Genomic DNA, 20,030 nt, shown 5'->3' on the forward strand with positions numbered 1-20,030 from the left:
GAGATTTATGCTTCATTGATTCACCTTTAACCCAAAAAAGCTAGCTATAGCTATGATGATGCAACTTGCAAGGCATAATGTCACTCAAAATTGATATAGAAATATATATGATCTTTCTTCTTTTATTTTTGGTAAATTATCTCATTTTAATGAATTTAATAAGAAAAATTCCAAATATATACTGTTATTAAGTAGTTGAAATTACAAGTTACCTATAACTGGACATTTGAGATGTACCTCATAGCAGAAACAAGGTAAGCACATGTCTTTGCATGTTTAAAAATCCTAAAACAAAATCTTCACTTGAAGGGCATGGCAACTGATGGTGATATGCTCTACAGGGCTAAATTTTAATCCTATTCTAGCTAAAAGTACATTATCTACCTTCCATTTTATGTAACAAAATATTTTTGAGAATTAGTAAATAGATCTTGCTCTCAACAACTAGCTAGAGTGATTCCATATCATTTTTTTCCCTTTCTTTTTTATAAATTAATAAGAATGATATTAATGACATAAAAGATTTTCATTTTGAAAATAATATGTGGTCAATAATCCATGGATGTGACGTTTGTCCTAACATTCATGAATAACAAATTTAATCCCAGATTTTTGGTGTAGTCCCCCTACAGAAATTTACATAGCCAGCGCCTGTCATCTTTTTGAAGTGAAAAAAGATACCTAGATCTTGACTATTGGATGAACCCAAATTGATCAGTAGAACAATGCATGAAATAATTTACCATTACTTCATAGTTGTTACTGAAAAAATATAATCAAGTCTAATAATAGTGAATATATTTCTTATCTGCTGTGCATGCACAGAGAGAGAGAGAGAGAGAGAGAGAGAGAGAGAGAGAAGCATATTGATGAGTGGGAGAGGGAAAGAATAGGGCTTTTGTGGGCCATTGTTTTCTTCACGGGTTCTTCTATTACCAGATTCTCTCATGCAGTTTTTTGGGTCTCTTTACTTCCCCAAGGGCACAATAAAAGACATAATTGCAGTAGTGCACCAATGTTTACATCTTTCTGTAATCTCCTCCCTATGCATTTTATTATTGTTTTGCTCCTTGTCCCTTGTTGTCCATCTTCTGCTGCTTACCCATTAATTTCTTCTATGGTGTTGCAAACAAAGGTGAAGCTTCCTATGCCTTCGCACCTTTTTGTTTTCTTATATATACATGCGTCCTACTTTGGCCTTTAACATTGATCACAAGAAAGAATCTCAATCAACTTAATGAGCTCAAACAAATCCATGTCTGCAATTCAAAACAAAAGCTATATTTGAACTATTCTACAGCTACATTTCTTAAATCTTTGTTTTTTTTTTCAAAGTTGATATTGATTTTCATAGTCATACTTTTTTCTACTAAATCACATCGCATCACACCTAATGACCACCTATATACATGGGGTCAAATAAAACAGGCAACATTAATATAATTAAATAGGTATATATAATATTAATTAATTAGTTAATTAATTAATTAAATTCTATGATTCTTGAAATGCAGATCTTTCTTATTCAAAGTCTCTCCACAGCTACCCTACTCTTAAGAAGACTTAATATTATATATTAAAGTTCTTCGTTCCATCATTTTCTCACTCAAACCCACATGGTCAATCTATATATCATTGGAGTTGGGACTCAACAAACCTTGTAACTTCTAATTTCATCAAAAGGGTTCTTACATTCAAACTTTCATCATAAGTTACTGCCATAATTTAAACCCAATATAGATTTTTTTTTTTTTTTTTCCATATCTTTGTGGGTCTTTATTGGGCTTACCAAATTGAGCCAGCCCTAAGCTTCTGTGGTTAAGGTAGATCAATAATTCCCCATACGATCGTAATTATGGGTAACAAGTGGGATTAGTTGCACACGCAACTGATAATTAACTGGTATTTTAGCACGTGCCAGTATTTTTATTTTTTAAAATTTAGGCATAAATGCATAGGAGTTTGCATTCTGAAGGGTTTTGATCAAAATGGCAGGCCCAGATATCCACACAAGGCCCATGTTAAGAGGCCGGAGAGGAGATTGTGGAAGGGTGCCCCACGTTAAGGACCATCATGACATCACGAGAAAGGTAAGAAATTGTCCTTTTCATTTTTAAATTTTTAATTTTCCTTTAATTTCCTGAAGCGGGAGGACTCACGAGTGCTTACTTGGAGTTGGGGCCAACCTCAACCTCGATACACGTGTCAGACTCACGTGCTTCCAAGACAGACTTCCATAGTCCATTAACGCCCTGCTAGCCGTACACCAGCTCTTCGTTTTTTAGCATTTCTGGTTTCTTATTGCACGTCCCATCCGCCAACTTAGCGCGTGCTTAACAACTCTCTAATTCTCAAATTCCCTATTCATCTCAATAATTCATTCTGTCCCATTCATTCATCTCAAATAAATTTTTGGGAAAATCCTTGCTAAATGAAATTCATATTTTTTCATAACCATGAATCTTCACAATATTTAGAATTATTAATATATTCATCATATAATAAAAATTAAATTATTTTCAGAGACTAAAGTTTGAATTTCATTTATTAATATTTTAATCTAAATAACATATAAGCATTAGGATTAAAAATAGTATTAATATAACAAATGAAAAGTAAGTAAAAAGCAAAATCTGAGTTTGAAGACATTTTAAAGAGTGTAGGCGACAACTCTGATTCTTCAGTTGGCAGGAGTCGCCCTCAATGGAGTGGGTCCTGAATAGCCATCGCACTATGAACCTTGTGAATTGGACTGAATTATGGGTCAATCCTTTACACACACCGATCGAATACCACATCAACTTTGAATTATCATTTTGACTTGTTCTGTTTTGTAGTCACGGATGAGAAAATAAAACAGGGGACATGCTCGAAGACTTAGAAGAGTGGAACCACGACTTCAGGGAAAGACTTGCTACATCTATAATAACGATGACATGAATAACAATTTTTGAATGCCTTGTCCTATGCTACTGTTAAGTCGGCTGCTGCTGCTACAACTACTACAGATTAATATAAAACACACCCAATTTCCAGATTCATGAATTAGAATTACTTGTATTTAGTTTTTTTTTTTTTTCCACTCCTTGTAGCTTCCTAGAAATTATAATGGTATAACGTAAATGCCCAGCCAAGGTATGAAATTGAAAAATATGTGACCCCTTAGACTATTCTTCTTCTAATCTTATGAATTAACAAAGACATGGAAATGTTAGACCTATGAAGTTCAACTAGTTTCACATCAAGCAGGAATACAAGCATTTCATCATTCCAAGTTTTTATATTGGCACGTGAAATTGCACTCTCTCTCACTGTACAGAGGAAGATGCTTCTACCTTTTTAAATTAAACCTGACAACTTCAGTACGAGGACATTTCATATCAACCAAACAAGTAACTTCATTTTCAATCATTATATTCGTACTGTTCTACTGGAAATTAAACTCAAGGGTAAAGAGCCGTACGTGCAGAGACCAAGTAAAGTACTTATCTCTTTCAATTTCTAAACCACAGTAATCAATCAGGCAGGTGCAGATTGGAACAGAGCTGCACTTTTTTTTGTGGTTTTCAATTCTAACGACTGCTGAACCTCAATCTTCCTAAGACACAAAGAATTCTTGATAAAAGACAAGATTAAATTCTTGTTTTGCCCTATATCTGAACCCCATCTTATCCTAAGTTTGTTTGGCAAACAACTGTTGAGTTTAAGTTTCCATGTAAGCCAATGTCTTCCTTTGTCTTTGATTAAAAGAAAAAAAAAATGTCTTCCTTTGTCATGCTATAACACATTTTACATGGAAAATGCAAGCACACATCAATGATGAATGGAAAAGAGACAAACTTGTAACTAAAAAAGAAGTAAAAAGCCCCAATAAAACAAGCAGAAGAGATGCAATAGAAAGCTACGCTCCTGATTACTGCCACTTTTGCCATCTTAAATCTGTGAGAAAATTGATAATGACAATCATTTACCAAAGTTTATTCTTAGCCATACCTAGACCCTTACACTAGATCATAGGTTGTATATGGCAGATCTAGCGAACGATATCACCTTGTTTAATGCGCGTGTGAGATTCATATGGTAGCCACATGTAACATCATTATATACTGAAGCATATTGTGCCACTTCCCTGAGACAATTTTTCACCTTGGGTAGAAACATTACCACAATCAACAGTTTATATCTACAGTGAAAAGTGGCCACTTCATACAACTTAAAAAGTTCTCTCACCATATTTGCAGGGAAGGGGTGTTGGATCATCGTCCTTTCAGACGCAAGCTCATGCCAGGTCCAAAGTACATTGGTGAAAAGTGAAAACACCAAAATCTGCATCTCCAATATAATGAAGACAAAAACACAAGACAATTTAGGGACATGGATAAATGATAAGTTTTAATTTATTTAACTGTAGGATTTATTCTTGGCATTAGCCCATCATGGAGGCACAAGAAGTTGTCATTACTTTCTATCAAATCATAATACTCAAGTGGAGATTAAAAAACACAATATAATTTAGATTCTCTCTATTGCATTTTTGGACATTTCTGCAATCCATACTTAACCCGTGAGGACAACAGTTAAGACCATTCAATTTCTATCAACAGCTACTTCCCAAAAGACCCTCCAAAAGTTCCAAAATTTTGTCCTAGAGATAGACACAATCTAATTGCTGATGCCTTGAAGAGAATACCAATAAAATGCCGGTGCAATCTCCCCACAAATTCTACCTAAAAAATTTCAACAAACAAGGTTCTTTCTTTTTTAATTTTAGCACACCCATCATTGTCAAACCTGAACCAGCTGGTTAGACCAGTTTAACCAGTGACCAGAGCATGAGCCAGTTCGGTCTGCTTTCTAAACTTTTCACTCTAAACCTAGGCACACGTGTAAACCTGATCCGTTTTAAAGCCAGTGCTCATGTAGGGTGAAATGGCAGCTTGCAAAATTTAGTCATTGACACATCATCCCATTTAAAATTTTTTTAATGTAGTTACTGGTGTAGGGAATCAAACTTGCATCACAAAAGATTAGCTTTAAAGCAAATTGCCATTCAATACATTAGAACTTTACATATTTTTCTTCAAGATTATATATAGCTTTCTCATACAATTTTTTCAAAAATTAAATTATATCTATTAAATTACTATGTATAAAATATTTCAAAATTATTTCTTCTATTATAACCATTTCTTCTATTATATAATGTTATTATTTTAAATTTCTAATAATATATTATATGCAAATTTATATAAAATTTTTTAATAACTTAATTATAAATCTAATAAATTCTACTTATTTTATTATATAAATTAATCTATTTGTAAATTTTTTAATAAAATAAACCAAATTCATGTATTTTATATAACATATACAATATTTATATAACAGTTTGCGAGTTGAACTGCAATTCGACCTCGGTTGAACCTCTTAACTCATGACTTTATGCCTTCACCGGTTTAGAGACTAAGTCAGGTATAAAAACCTTATGCACACCACACACTTCTAGGATACTAAAAAAAAAAAGCAACAGAGGGGTCAGAATATTTTTCTATGAATGCAAATTAAAAGGATCCAAAAAAGAGAAAACAAAAATTTCCAGTGGGAGTTCACAAGGACAAACATATCAATATAACGTAGCCATGATCTCATAAAAAAAGTGTCATTGAAAGGACAACTTGGAGATATTCCAACTTTAACATGAACATAGGAATAATTTAATGACAACCAATTTTTTAATAGTGTTTGGAAAGAATTTAGAGGCAAGTCAGAGATTGCACTCAATACTTTAACTTACGCAACATCAAGGTTTCAACACCCAGACTTTTAACATTACACCAAGCAATAGTCCTATTAAACATAACTACACAGTTTTTTTTTTTGGGGGGGGAGGGGGGGGGGGGGGTTGGTGGGGCGGCGCCCGGGTTAGAGAGAGAGATCAATAAGAAAGTTGGCTAATTTTGACAAAAATGAGATGATAACATAGGCCCTTAGCCGTCAATTATGACATCCTAACACATATGTTAGAACTGCCAACTAGCCAAGTCCAAGTCATGCACTATCCTCTTCAACTCGCCTATCCTATTGGAATATTGATTCTAAACGATAAGGTCAATTAACATGGTATCTAATGCCATCAAATTTTCTACATTCTCATTCTACTCCTAATTTTATTGACATAACATATATATACATAGCAATACATATGCCTAGCTATGATTTCTAAGGGTGTGCATTATTTGTTTAACATCGAATAATCAAACCAATGAAATTCAATTATTTTGATAGGAGTATGTTTGGTTCAATTCAATTATTAGTTAGTAATTCTCAAAATTCTCGACTTTTAGTTATTGGTTCAGTTACCTTTAATTACCAAACTAACCAAATTTTTATTAATTAATAAATTTATTATCATTTTAATAATAATATATCATTTATAATTATTATTTTTATAATTTTATTAATAATATTTAGTTTATAATTATTCTTTTACTAAAAATAAATCATATTTATTATTTTTTATAAATAAAAAATTATTATAAATATATTTTTATTAATATTTTATTAATTAATAATATAAAATATATCTTAACTTTTTTTCATTTAGTTTAGTTATAATCGATAACTAACTGAATTTGTCAGCTTTGATTTTCTCGATTCAATTAGTACTTTATAGTTCGTTAAAATTTTGGTTAGTTCAACCGACTGCACATCCCTAATGATCTCATCAAAATGGTGTCCTAGAAAACCTCTTGAACAGCGACATAACAGGAACAATTTAATTACTACCAATTTTACAGTATTTTGGAAAATTTTGCAGACAAGTCAGTGATTGCACTCAATGCTTGAATTTGCACCAATGAGGTTGCAACACCCAGACTGTTAGCGCCAAGGAACAAACTGCCTTCAAAGAAATTCATAGCCAATTGCAACAGAAGTGGGATGATATTCGTAGCCATCAATCAAGACATTCTACTTTAAATGGAAAATTGGCCTAAATTGCCCATGTTCCATTGCCTCTTCTAGCTGGCAACATGTCCAAGTCAAGAACTATCCTTTTGAACTTGCCTATCTTACTGGAATATTAGTTCTTAAAGATATGGTCAGTTAACAAGGTATCTGATGTTACTAAATTTTCTTTACTCTTATTCTACACCTAATTTTATTCAAATTACATTTCATATATTCTCACCCTGTTTAGGCTAGAATTTGCAAAATCTTATGGACCAAATAGTGTTCCTCTAATTCTTGCCAGAAGATAGCATGCATCATAAGACTACTGAATAAAGAAATTGATAAGGTAGCAAACACATTATAGTTACTATGAATATACAAACATGCATAGCATTAATCTGCAGCCATATCTTTGTAAATCATATGAATAGACACAAAATGTCTATATTGATTCTTTTGAGCTTCAACTCTGTTTCAAATTTCAGATTTTATAAAAAAAAACCAATATCATTCAATTTTTCTACTGTCTTAAGCCCGAATCCATAACCAATTAGACAACAAGATATAGAAGTGAATTAAATTGTTACTTCTTCCCCAATCACTTCCTTTTTTCTTTTCTGCTAAGTTGATGTCTTATTTTAATAAAAGGGACCAAATTAATCATTCCAAGCTGCAACATTTGTTCACTCTAATCCCAATCACTGGTTTGACAAGTGCAATGAATACAACACAATCAACTAGTCTCCAAAGCTAATTGATAAGATTAGAATCATTTAATCATTATGTAGCCATCATAACATTAAAATAAAGTCAAAATTTTTTATCCTTTTCCATGTAGATTATAAATAATGTCATTCACTATCTTATCACAAGATGCTCTACCAAATATCAAATTGACACCAATACATGTCTTCTCAACTTTTACAAACAGTTATTATCCCATTAGAAGGCCAAAGGGTGTTCCTTATCATTTTATGACAAGACTGTCCCCAAATTGTTTCTAGAAAGAAAGCATTTACCCTTTTAACTGCAAAGCATCTTTCCATGCTTCAATAAGTCATTTCAACACATAAAAAAATCTCCATTGCAAAATGTTTCAAGATAAAGAAATTCTTTCATATAACCCTTTTGAAAACTTACCACACGAGATTGAGATAACTATCAAGATATAAAAATAAAAGACAAGGTGTTTGATGTTGATGTTGTTCTCCTCTTCTATGGGTATGAAATGATGGATCTCGGGGTTTGGATCTGCAAGACAACACTAAAGAATATCGGGTGGGTTACTTGACCACCACTCTGATTCTTAAGTCAGTATTGGAACTTAACTGTTGAATAATGAGGATGTCATTAAGAGAGATGACATTCTCATTCTTCAACAGTAAAGTTCTAATACTGATTTAAGCATCGGAGTGGTGGTCAACTAACCCACCGGGTGTTCCTTAGTGTTGTCTTGCATATTCAAGCACCGAGATCCATCATTTCATACCCACAGAAGAGGAGAACACGTTTTAAACATTACAACTAAAGTCTAAAGATGCCATGGAGATGTAAACTTTGGAGAGATATCCACCAATCTAATCAAGATTAAGTAAGATGAAACTTCATAGGAAGACTTTGCTGTTGACATATTCTTATGGTACAATTGACAAGAACTACAAACACTCTGATCTTGATTTGTTAATCTATAAATGGCCTTAGCTTTTTAGTTTCATTGTGATGCAATCATGTTTAAGCAAATTTCTATTGCATTGCTCAAAGTTGTTTAAAAAAGTTTCCATTTGCGGATATCAGTGACAATAAACTTGATGAGAGCCTCTCCATGTGGTTGCTTGCTTCGTGAGAGTTTATAAGCTTTAATAAAGTATGAACGTCAATAAATAACTGCAGAAAACTAGAGAAAATGTAATTATGCAACCACATATCAAATTTGATAGCACATTTAACTTTATGTTACTTTTTTCTTTTGCACAGTTGTGCACCCAAGTAAAGAAAAACAACCAATTCTTATCACTTCATAATACAAGCATTGATAACTTGACAGAAAATAAAGAATTGACCTTTCCGCTGCAGAGCATACTTTGGCAGTTCCTTCACAGAGAGTTTCTGCTTTCAAGAAGGCATTTCTACTGCAGAATGCATGCGGGCAAAGAAATTTTCATAGATAAACTTTTTGGAGTGAACATTTGCCACAAAACTGCGACTGGCAAAATTTCAAGAGAAATACCATATGATTTTAAAACACTATGTAAACTGTATAAATTAAAGTAGAAACATAAAATGCCAAGCAGGTATGAGTTCCGGTGACTTGTCTACCAATCTTGAAATAAGACTATGTAATTATGCAACTTAATAAAGTAAATTTTCTCTTTGACAAAGTGCTTCAGCTATGATTTGAGGGGAGTTCCAAGACTCACTTCTAGATTTCTTAATTTGCATGCAAATGCCATACTCTATGCTTCTCAGTTCACTATAAAAGTTCTCAAGCAAACCATTAATGCATTGCTAAAAAGGAAGGGGAAAATCCCTGGACACAATGCACTTCTAAAAACATTGATTTAGAACCTCTCCACCTAGGTGTGCCAGCCATCCAAAAGTTCTACATTTGATGTTTTGATTGGGTAACAGATATTCTAAACAATAACAGTCACCAAACCATGTTCAAACATAAAAATGAGAATAAGATGTTCCAACAACTGCCCCAGCAACCAGTTCCAACTTCCAAGTTCAAAAAAGAAAAGAAAGTCAGTGATCAGATCAATGTTGTAGTCTTATTTATTTATGCAGTGACTTATACAAATCCATATATGAACTGCACAAACATTACGGAGAGAGGCATGAAAAACTATTAAATGCTAGATTATTACTCTAAACTATAAATTTTCACTTATTGCTGCAGATATGCAGAAAAATGGGGAAAACCAAAAACAAAGGAAAAAGAAAATGAAATGAAATAATTGCCACATTAATAAGGACGAACAAATAGTTTTCTTCTAGAAGCATGTGAAGCCATGATCTATATTGACTGAATATCAGCAATGTAAATACATGAAATCAATTTACAAGTGGATCACTATGGTTTATGTTGCATAGCATCTAAAAATACTCCTTTCAGAATCAATAATGGATCATCTCATAATCTGTCCTCAGAATGCCATGTTGTCAAACTATATTGCAGAATTGCTTGTATGTAATGATTCTAATTTCTTAACAAATATCTACACAATAAAATATTATAAGCAATCACATGTTTTGGTTCAAATCATTCCACTAAACGAAAAGAACACATGTTTTGGTTCAAATCATTCCACTAAACGAAAAGAAGTTTATCTAATTACTGGTGATTGATTGACATGCTTTCACAAATAAGAAATTGGGCATGATGCCCTATAAAATAATAAACTGTTTTGACGACTTCACAATTTGATAATTTAATTAATCCATCTTTCTAGCTAATCAGAACAAGAATGAATGATCTCTGGCAAAGCTGCACAAGTTCACATTACTACCGAGTACCCAAGAAATCATTTGAAACTTGAAATGCAGATGTTATTTTACACCCTAAAGTCTAAACTCTTTAGTCAGTGAACAATACCCAATTTGACCCAATTCAACAGTAATTAGCAATGACTTGACAAAATCCAACTGAGAAATCCAATCCACAGTTTCTATACATGGTCCTCGATTCTGATAAGCTTGTTATTAATGCAACCAGGATTTAGTACATGAAGTTTATCACAGTCTCATCATTGGAAAAAAAAAAAAGAAAAGAAAAGAAAAGAAAAAGCATATAGAAATTGAACCAATCAATGCTGGCCATAATCAAAATAGTAATCTAATTTAGGTTAGGAAAAGTAAAGAATAGTAGCTTTTTTGAATAATACTGACCCCTTGTCTCACGAAAGCTTTGCCGATTAGCTTCGGTCATTTCTGCTGCCAGCTGAGGCGGGACTGAGCAGGGTGCGAATATTAGAGGATCACCCTGACGTTTGGTCTTCTATTAACTCCTTTTTAAAACGCCCGATGACCTCAATTAGGGATGGCAAATGGCAGGTAATATAAAAATCACCCAAACTTCCAACTTGATTGATATTCATTTTAAAATTGATTAAAATTTATTTTTAATTATTAAATTTAATTATTATTATTATTATTATTTAAAAATATTTAAATTTATTTAATTTTATATATTTAATTAATAATATATATATATAATTATTTTTATTAATAATTTATATTTTAAAAATTTAATAATTTTATAAAATATTTTAATTTTATTTTATATAAAATAAAATATAAAAATTTATAAATATTATTAAGAGTATATATTTTTATATTTAATTAAATATTTATATAAACAGAGATAACGGATACTCAACATGTAAAACTCGAACACGACTCAAACCTATCACAAGTATTAAATTTTAAATTCGAATCCATCTCAAATCCAATTATATATTACCTAAATCCGTCGTATTAGAATTCAATTAGATCAGATACTCGTAAAAACTCGATCTATTATCATCCCTAAGCTCAATTAAATATTTTTAAATTTAATTTTTCCTATTCATCGCATGCTCAACACACAAAATACAATGAAATTCTATTAAATACATGTGAATTGAATTTATAATAAATTAAATTTAAATAAAAAATTTTCTTTAAAATTTTATTTTATAAAAATTTCTATAAAAAAATAACAAAATTATTTTTCTACTTTCTTTCATACTCAAAAAAATATTGATTGTTTCAATCATCACCTAAATCTATTATAAACATATCAAATCAATACCATTATAATAACCTTATTTTTAAAAAGAAAGGTAATTTACCTGTTTGGTGCTGAAATTTATAAATATTATGTTATGGTGAAGAGATGTTTTTTAATATAAAAATCTATAAGACAAAAAAAAAAAAAGCAAGGAATGAAGTTCAAGAATAGACTAAAAAATTATCCGATTGTAGAGCCATGCCATTTGTATAAGGTGTAAAGTTTATTAAATTTAATTTTAAATTATATTTTAACATTCTCTTATTAGTGTATTTAAAAAATATATTTTTTTTATCAATAATTTTAATAATAATGCTAAATAAACCTGACATAAATTAGGTAAATTATATAAATAATTTCTCAATTTATTTAGTTATTTTATTTCAGTTACTCAACTTTAATTTATTAAAATAAAATTTTCAACTTTAGATTTGTTTAGAAAAAATTCATTGACCAAGGTTTTTAGATTAAAAAGAAAATAATAAAATTACAGTTTAAAAGTTTAATTATATCCTTGTACTTATTGATAAAGTTTAATTTAATTCAATTTTAACTTCTATTCAATTTAGTTTAAAAGTTTCAATTTAAACTTAATTTAGTCCAAAAATAAAGAAAATCAAGAAATTAAACTCTTAATTTTTTGGTTTAAATCAATAAGTCAATAAATTTGGTTTTAAAATCAAGAAATTAAACTTTTTAATTTTTTATTTAAATAAAAAAATCAATAAATTTCAATTTTTAAGCTAAATTAAACTTAAATTGAAGCTTTCTAGTCAAATTAGACAATAAATTGAGAATAAATTAAATTAAATTTTTTCGATAAATACAATAGCTAACTTAAATATTTTGCTATAAAATTATCCACTTACCATCTTTTCTGTCTTTTTCTCTTTCTTACTTTTATAATTAACTTAATTAACAATTATTATCAATAAAATTATTTTATTTTAACTAAATTTATTAGTTATAGGTGCTACTTATTATTAATTAAAATTTAATTTATAACCACTTGAAAAATTAATAATAATAATAATAATAATAGTAATAAAATAAAATATGTTATTTTACCAATATTTATAAAAAATAAAAAATACAATAAATAATAATTTATAGATTTATTTTAATTAAATATTAATTTAATGTTAATTAAAAATAGTTAGCTTAAAAAACTTGTTGTTACATGTTAAAAGAATTTTTTCTAAACCAAATTAAAATTAATGAATATTTTTTTATAAATTAAAATTGAATGACTAAAATATAATAACCATTTAAGTCGAGAGGTGATCATTGCAATTTACCCACATTGATCTGGATGTTGTTTTAAATTAACTTACTAAAATTAGATTATAAATATTTAAATTTTAAGTAATTTATTTTTAATTAAAATATTTATAAGTGTTTGATAAAATTAATATGAAAAAAAAAATATTATTATTCTTGTTAAAAAATAATTTATTTTATGTTTATATAATTTTTTTAAATTAATGTATTATATAATTAAATATTATAATTTTATATGTAAATTATTAAGATTATATTTAAAACTTATATTTTTAATTTATAATTTATTTTTTCTAGTATAGTAAAATTTCATTGATAGGACAATGCTTAAAGCCCATTATGGAAAGGTATCCAACCTAACATCAGATTATAATTAGGCCTTAAGCCTATAGAAGCTTATCATCATCTCAATCAATCTCACCCACTCCAACCCAATAAATCGAGATCTAGTGACCCAATGGAAAAAACCTAGTAGGGGCAAGTGGTGGATTTGAACCCGCAAATTTACTGAAGAATAGATGCAGCACTGACACCAATATCACAGGCATGGTTATTAAATTTTGGTTAAATCGATTGGTTGAATTAGTGAAATAATGAATTGGTTCTTACATTAATTTAAATTTATAATTAAATAAAATAAAAAAGTGACTTAATGTAATTCAATTGAGCTGTTGAGATTTGATTAGTCATATCAATTCAATTATTCAATAAAATTTCTCTTTTTATTTTTAGTAATGAGATTTAAACTTAAAATATTATAAAAAATATTTAAAATTAAAATTAATTAAATTAATTTGATAGCTTTATTTTAATATATTTATTTTTTAATTTATACTTAATATTTTATAATATTTTATAAATATTAAAAAATTATATATTTATAAAAGTTTTTATACATTATATTATTTAAATATTTTTATATAAAATTTAAAAATATTATTAAAATTTATTAAATATAACTTAATAAATATTAAAATTTTATTTTAAATAATTAAAATTTAATTAATTATATTTATTTATATTAATAAAAATTATATTTAATTAATTTTAATTAATTTATATATTTAATTAATTTTTAATGAATTACTGATTTAACCGTTGACTATTCGTTAAACTATTGATCTATTCATCTAATCTCTTCTCCAAAGTCGACTGCCGGGTCAGATTTAATAACAGTGATCAAAGGGACCCTTAAAAATTGCTACTGTGCCAAATTTCCACCACCGACATGGAGAGGATACATCATGAAGTACATAACTAGTCCATTGCATTGCACATCGCTCAATAGAGGAGGCCCCAAGTACAGCAAACTACACAGTAAAAACAAAACCAAGCAAAGTCAGCACACCGCCGTGACTCTAAGAATCGCATAACTAAAGAGAATAAAAAAAAGAAAACGATGCAATTCCAATAGAAAAGAGAGAATATGAGAAGAATATTCATACGAGAGAGAAAAATTAAAAGAGAAGTGTAGTTTCATTTAATCAATACATTAATGATCTCCTATAATTAGAGGTTTATATATATTTAAATAATAACTACCTCTAACTAGCTAACTAACAACTTAACAATTCTCTAGCTAATAGCTAAAACCAAACAGCTCAACCTTTTACTCAAACAATACGTATCAATACTCCATTCTTCAAGATTTCTTGTCCTCAAGAAATATAACTTTGCTACAAATGTCCAAGAAGATTCTATAGAATAATGAGTAGCAGCTAGCTCATGGTCATGAAGATGCAAATAGTTGCAGAACACATTGAATCTAACTGAAAATAGAGTTCAACTGAAATAGAATTTATTGGTATTTAAAGAGTAGCCTTGCATTTTATTATTTTCAAATGTTCAATTAAAACTGAATTTCTTTGCAATTTGAAGAATTTCATCTTGTATTGTATTATTTCCAAATGTCCAATTGAATTTTGTCTCAACATTTGTTTCACCTCCCATTTAATTCTTTCCATATCTAACTCTAATACTTCCACCACATTTATGGCATCAGACATGAAATCTCTTTCTCCAAAAGTAAAATTGCAACCAACCATTGGACCCCAAGAGACCCACATTTGCTCAATTGCAGATGCAGCAATAATAGGGAGAAGCTGAAATTGCAGGAGATCCAAAATATCAAAAGAAACACAGTAAGGAACTTCTTAAGAACAACTAGCTTTATGACCATCATCCACATGTTTAGCAAATGCTTCAACAGAGCCTCTTTGGGCACATGCCAATAAGCTAGCTATCTTAGGCATAAAACCAAACAGAAGAGAAGCACCAAATGGATCTTGCTTATTAAAACCAATTTCAGTGGCAGGCAATCCATCATCAGCCAATTTGACCCTGAGCAATTGGGTAGAAGCCAAGTTAAAACCTTTGCTACAATTTGGCATCACAAGTTAATCTTCATATTTTAATACTATGGCATTTTTCTCAATGTCATGTCCTTGTTTTAATTCAAATAAAGCATCTTCAACTATTTCAATATCCCCAATCTGAACATCTGCATTAGCACCATCTTCCACAATTTCCTCATCATCACTTTCTGTCACAACATCAAAGCTTCCTTGAATTTGTTGTTTCTCTTCACGGGACCTGGTGAAATCATCAATAACATCATCATTCTTCCCATCTTCTTCATTGAATTCAAAATCTACAATGAATTCCTCATCTTCAACATCATTTATAATGGTGACCCACATTGGTTCTTTGTCGCAAATATGATCCATTGTGTACATTTCTTCATGCCAAAGATAAAGATCTTGTTCCCTCCTTCTATTTAATTCTGAGATAATATTTGTGATTGAGAAATAAACATTGATTTTTGATTGCCAGAGATATGTTTTTCCAGCTTGGCCTTCATCAACTTTTCCTCTTTGAATTAGTAAATCCCAATTCACCTCCATTGCTCCCATTCTCCGAACCCTGAAAATTTATTTCTTCTTGAACTGACTTCTCCGAAATTTCTATTTTCTTTTCCCATCTTTCTATAATCTCAAGCATACCTTGAATAATCTTTTCTAATTCTATGGCTTGCTGTTGGTACTTTACAGAAACCAAAGAAATTGAAGAAAGAAAATAGAAAAGAGAAAAAGAAAATATTGAAGAAGGATCAAGAATAGAGAAAAATTTCAAGAAATTGAAACCCTTTCAAGAAATAAGTTTCTTAAAATACTGGAAAGGAGAAATTGAAGAATAGAGTAAAAGAAAGAACCAAAAAGCAACATAAGAAGGAAGATTTTGATTCAAGATTTCAATAAAAGAAGAAGAATTTGAGAAAAATTAGGGAGAAATTGAGAAAAAATTGGGTAGAATCAGAATTTAAAGGAAGAACAGGGGGAATGAGAATAGAAGAGAAAAGAAATAAAGATTAGAACCTTTAATTCCACTATGACCGAAAATCAATTAGCTCTGATACCATTGATGCAATTCCAATAGAAAAGAGAGAGAACAGGAGAAGAATATTCAGACAAGAGAGAAAAATTAAGAGAGAAGATTAGTTACATCCGATCAATACATTAATGATCTCATACAATTAGAAGTTTATATACATTTAAGTAATAACCGCCTCTAAGGAACTAACTAATTACATAAACCAAAGAAATTGAAGAAAGAAAATAGAAAAGAGAAAAAGAAAATATTGAAAAAGGATCAAGAATAGAGAAAAATTTCAAGAAATTGAAACCCTTTCAAGAAACAAGTTTCTTAAAATACTGGAAAGGAGAAATTAAAGAACAGAGTAAAAGAAGGAACCAAAAAGCAACATAAGAAGGAAGATTTTGATTCAAGATTTCAATAAAAGAAGAAGAATTTGAGAAAAATTAGGGAGAAATTGAGAAAAGTAGAATCATAATTTAAAGGAAGAACAGGGGGAATGAGAATAGAACAGAAAGGAAAAAAAGATCAGAACCTGTAATTCCACCATGATCGAGAATCAATCAGCTCTGATACCATTGATGCAATTCCAATAGAAAATAGAGAGAACAGGAGAAGAATATTTAGACAAGAGAGAAAAATTAAAAGAAAAGAATAATTTTATCCGATCAATATATTAATGATCTCCTAAAATTAAAAGTTTATATACATTTAAGTAGTTGTCACGACCCAAGCTATGGGTCGGACCGGCACTAGGACCTGGGCTAGCCTAAAGCCCCTGAGGCCCGTAGTAAGTCTAACTATTCATTAACCTAACTCTAAAGCCCATTTGGGCTCAATTTCAAGAAATCAACCGGACAGAGTCCGGCCATAAAATGGACCTTTCAATGGAGAGTTTTTTACTCACCCGACCTGTAAACACAATAAATAATCAATTGGGGAGCTCAGCTCACCCTCCACATACCCATATCATCATAAAAATATATGGGAGCTCAGCTCCCTCATCCAGTCGATCAAACATGCATGAAATATTAAGTTTACAGGTCCAAAATAACAATTTATATTACAGACCCAAATCAAATAAACATTTCTAACACATGCGGAAATTCTAGAAATTTATAGAATTACACCAACATGAATAAATGACCTGTGAGGGAGAAAGCAGGTTAACCTCAAAAATATCATCCTGTGGCCTGGAAAAATATTGAACAGGAGTGAGCGCTCGACTCAGAGAGTAAAATATCAATTTTAACCATAATTTCTATAACTATCTAAACTAATGCAACCTGTAAAGTGAAATGCAACATCAGCAATAAATTCACATCATAACAGCAAAAAGGTAATTTAGAATACTCACACACCCAATAATATCAATCATAATATATGGGAGCTGATCCCCTATACAGCCTCTTAAATCCAACCTGGTGCCAGCGAAGAACTCAAGCCGGACTTTCGCTTAATAAACCAAATCGGGGTCCCAGCGAAGAACTCAAGCCGTATCTACCCCGAAGGACCGGGTCCCAGCAAAGATCTCAAGCCGTGTCTACCCGTTCTATCCATAGTCCACACCACATCACACGCACGCCAACGCACGCACACTGCTCTAAATTACCACAACTACATCCATGGCACTTTAACAGTTGTGAATGCAACATAAAATGTGCCTAGAGTTTAACTACATAATTATATACATATAAGTGATGCATGGGCATGCTTGAACATATAATAATATCGGAATTACAATTAAAATTAATATTTTACTTACAGACTTGACAACGGTCACTGTGGCGGCTGGGCGGAGGAAGAAGGCTGTCCCGGCTCACCTGACAATTACATTACAATTATTTAATATAATTGACTCAATACAAATCAAGAAAAGACCAAATACGTCCTAAGTCGTGCCGAAAATCCGACAGAGTCTCCCCTATACCTAGGACCTACCCAACCTGCAAAAGGGTCCAAAACACACTTCTATATTCACAACTCATATATCCACAACTCATATATCCACAATTCAATCACATCACACAGCCCCTCCTGGGCCCATCAAATCAATCATCCATCACAATATGTAAAATTTCAATTTAGTCCTTATAATTGATCATTTTTGCAAAAACTACCCAAACAAGCTCTAAAAATTCTAAAACTTTGTTCCGCGGTCCTTAGCAATATTACTAGGCTATAGCAAAAAGAATCATAATTTTTTAAGCTACCACGAATATTTTATGGATTTTTAATCCTATTTAAGCACTAGAAAATTATGAAAGGTTATGAAAAAGCAATTTGGGCTTTCTTTGCTTTGGGCGACGGGGGACGCGTCGACGCCGACAATGGGGGGTTGCCAAAACCTCGATCAAGTTCGGAGACTTTTCCGTAGCGGAGTGCATGCGGCCGGAAATTCATGAACTGACAATCGCGAATTCTGCGAATTGAGGATACCTACACGAAGCCCACAACACGGGGGTTAGTACATAAAATAAAATTTTCTAATTTTCTAACGTGGGACCCACCGAAAAACGGTGTCGAAAAATTTTGAAATTTATATCCCTGCCAAGCTCTCGACGAGTGGAGCGCTCTGGTACTCTCGGTTTTCTCGTGGGGTTCACGGTTTGCGAGAAATCTAGCTCGAAAGTCAAAATGGGCTAAAACTTCCCGGGCAAAAATTGGACAAACTGCTCGATGGATTTCGGTGTTCTTGGTGTCTATGGAAAGCTCTCGACGAGTAGATGAGTTTAGACACAAGACCCGGTCTGATTGATGGCCGGATCGGCCGAATTTTGGTCGGAAAGTCGAACGGTCGCGCGCGCAAGGGAGGGGCGTTCGCGCGCGTTTTCCGGCCATTTGGGGCGGCGGCCGGCCGTGGGGAAGGGGTGGGGCGGCGCGCCGGTGAGCTGGGGTGGCGGGAGAGGTGGCTGGCCGGTGGGCTGGGGCGGGAGGAGAGAGAAAACGGGAGAAAGAGAGAAGGAGGAAGAGACACGCGCGGGAGAAAAAGAAGAAGGAGAATACAAAATTTTAAATTTTACTGTCTTGGGACCAAAACGTCCAAAATTTCAAAAATTTAAAATTGACTCTAAATATATTTTTATTTTTACCACGTGGTCTTTAAATAAATTTTTTAAAAATCATCAAAGTTTATATTTTCAGAAAATCGAACTCAATTTTTAAAATTCGAAAAATCTCAAATAATTTTTTAAAATTTAAATAAAATTAAAATATCAATGATACTCATAAAATAATAAAATTTAAAATTTTTGGGTGTTACAGTAATAACCGTCTCTAATTAACTAACTAAAAACTTAATTCCTCTCTAACTGATAGCTAAGAGCCAACGGCTCAACCTTTTACTCAAACAACACTTATTAAAAGGAAAGAGAAATAGCTCTTTTAGCATCGCACTCTCTTTTAGCTGGTTAGCTGGAGGGAGTTAGCGCTATAAGATAAGTCACTAACACTTGAATTTTCGGGTTCTCTCACCGTCTAAACCACCTACTGAAAACTTGATCTCCCTACAATTCAAATGCTCACACCCAAACATAAAGGAAGCTGTGACTTGTCCTCAACCATGCAAATAGAAGATCAAACTAATTGATATTGTTTTCAGGTTGCACTTGCAAAAAAGAACATAGAAACACAACAGAGAATAGAACAGCTCTAA

At 31.3% G+C, this 20,030-nt stretch overlaps 1 long non-coding RNA gene across 3 annotated transcripts; it reads right to left on the reverse strand.

Moving 5' to 3' along the window:
* Window positions 1-2,527: 2,527 nt before the first annotated feature.
* On the reverse strand, window positions 2,528-11,032 carry LOC110645619 (uncharacterized). 3 transcript variants are annotated; one of them, XR_002493027.2, is made up of 4 exons: window positions 10,840-11,032; window positions 9,012-9,154; window positions 4,231-4,326; window positions 2,528-4,146 (listed from the first exon to the last, which is right to left on the reverse strand). It is a non-coding gene; the product is annotated as an uncharacterized LOC110645619 (long non-coding RNA). The 3 variants fall into 3 exon arrangements; XR_002493026.2 differs by having other exon boundaries at window positions 2,528-4,129; window positions 10,840-11,031; XR_002493025.2 differs by having other exon boundaries at window positions 2,528-4,326; window positions 10,840-11,028.
* Between the last annotated feature and the right edge of the window lie 8,998 nt (window positions 11,033-20,030).

Source organism: Hevea brasiliensis, chromosome 2 (genome assembly GCF_030052815.1).
Source record: "Hevea brasiliensis isolate MT/VB/25A 57/8 chromosome 2, ASM3005281v1, whole genome shotgun sequence".
Lineage (NCBI taxonomy): Eukaryota > Viridiplantae > Streptophyta > Magnoliopsida > Malpighiales > Euphorbiaceae > Hevea > Hevea brasiliensis.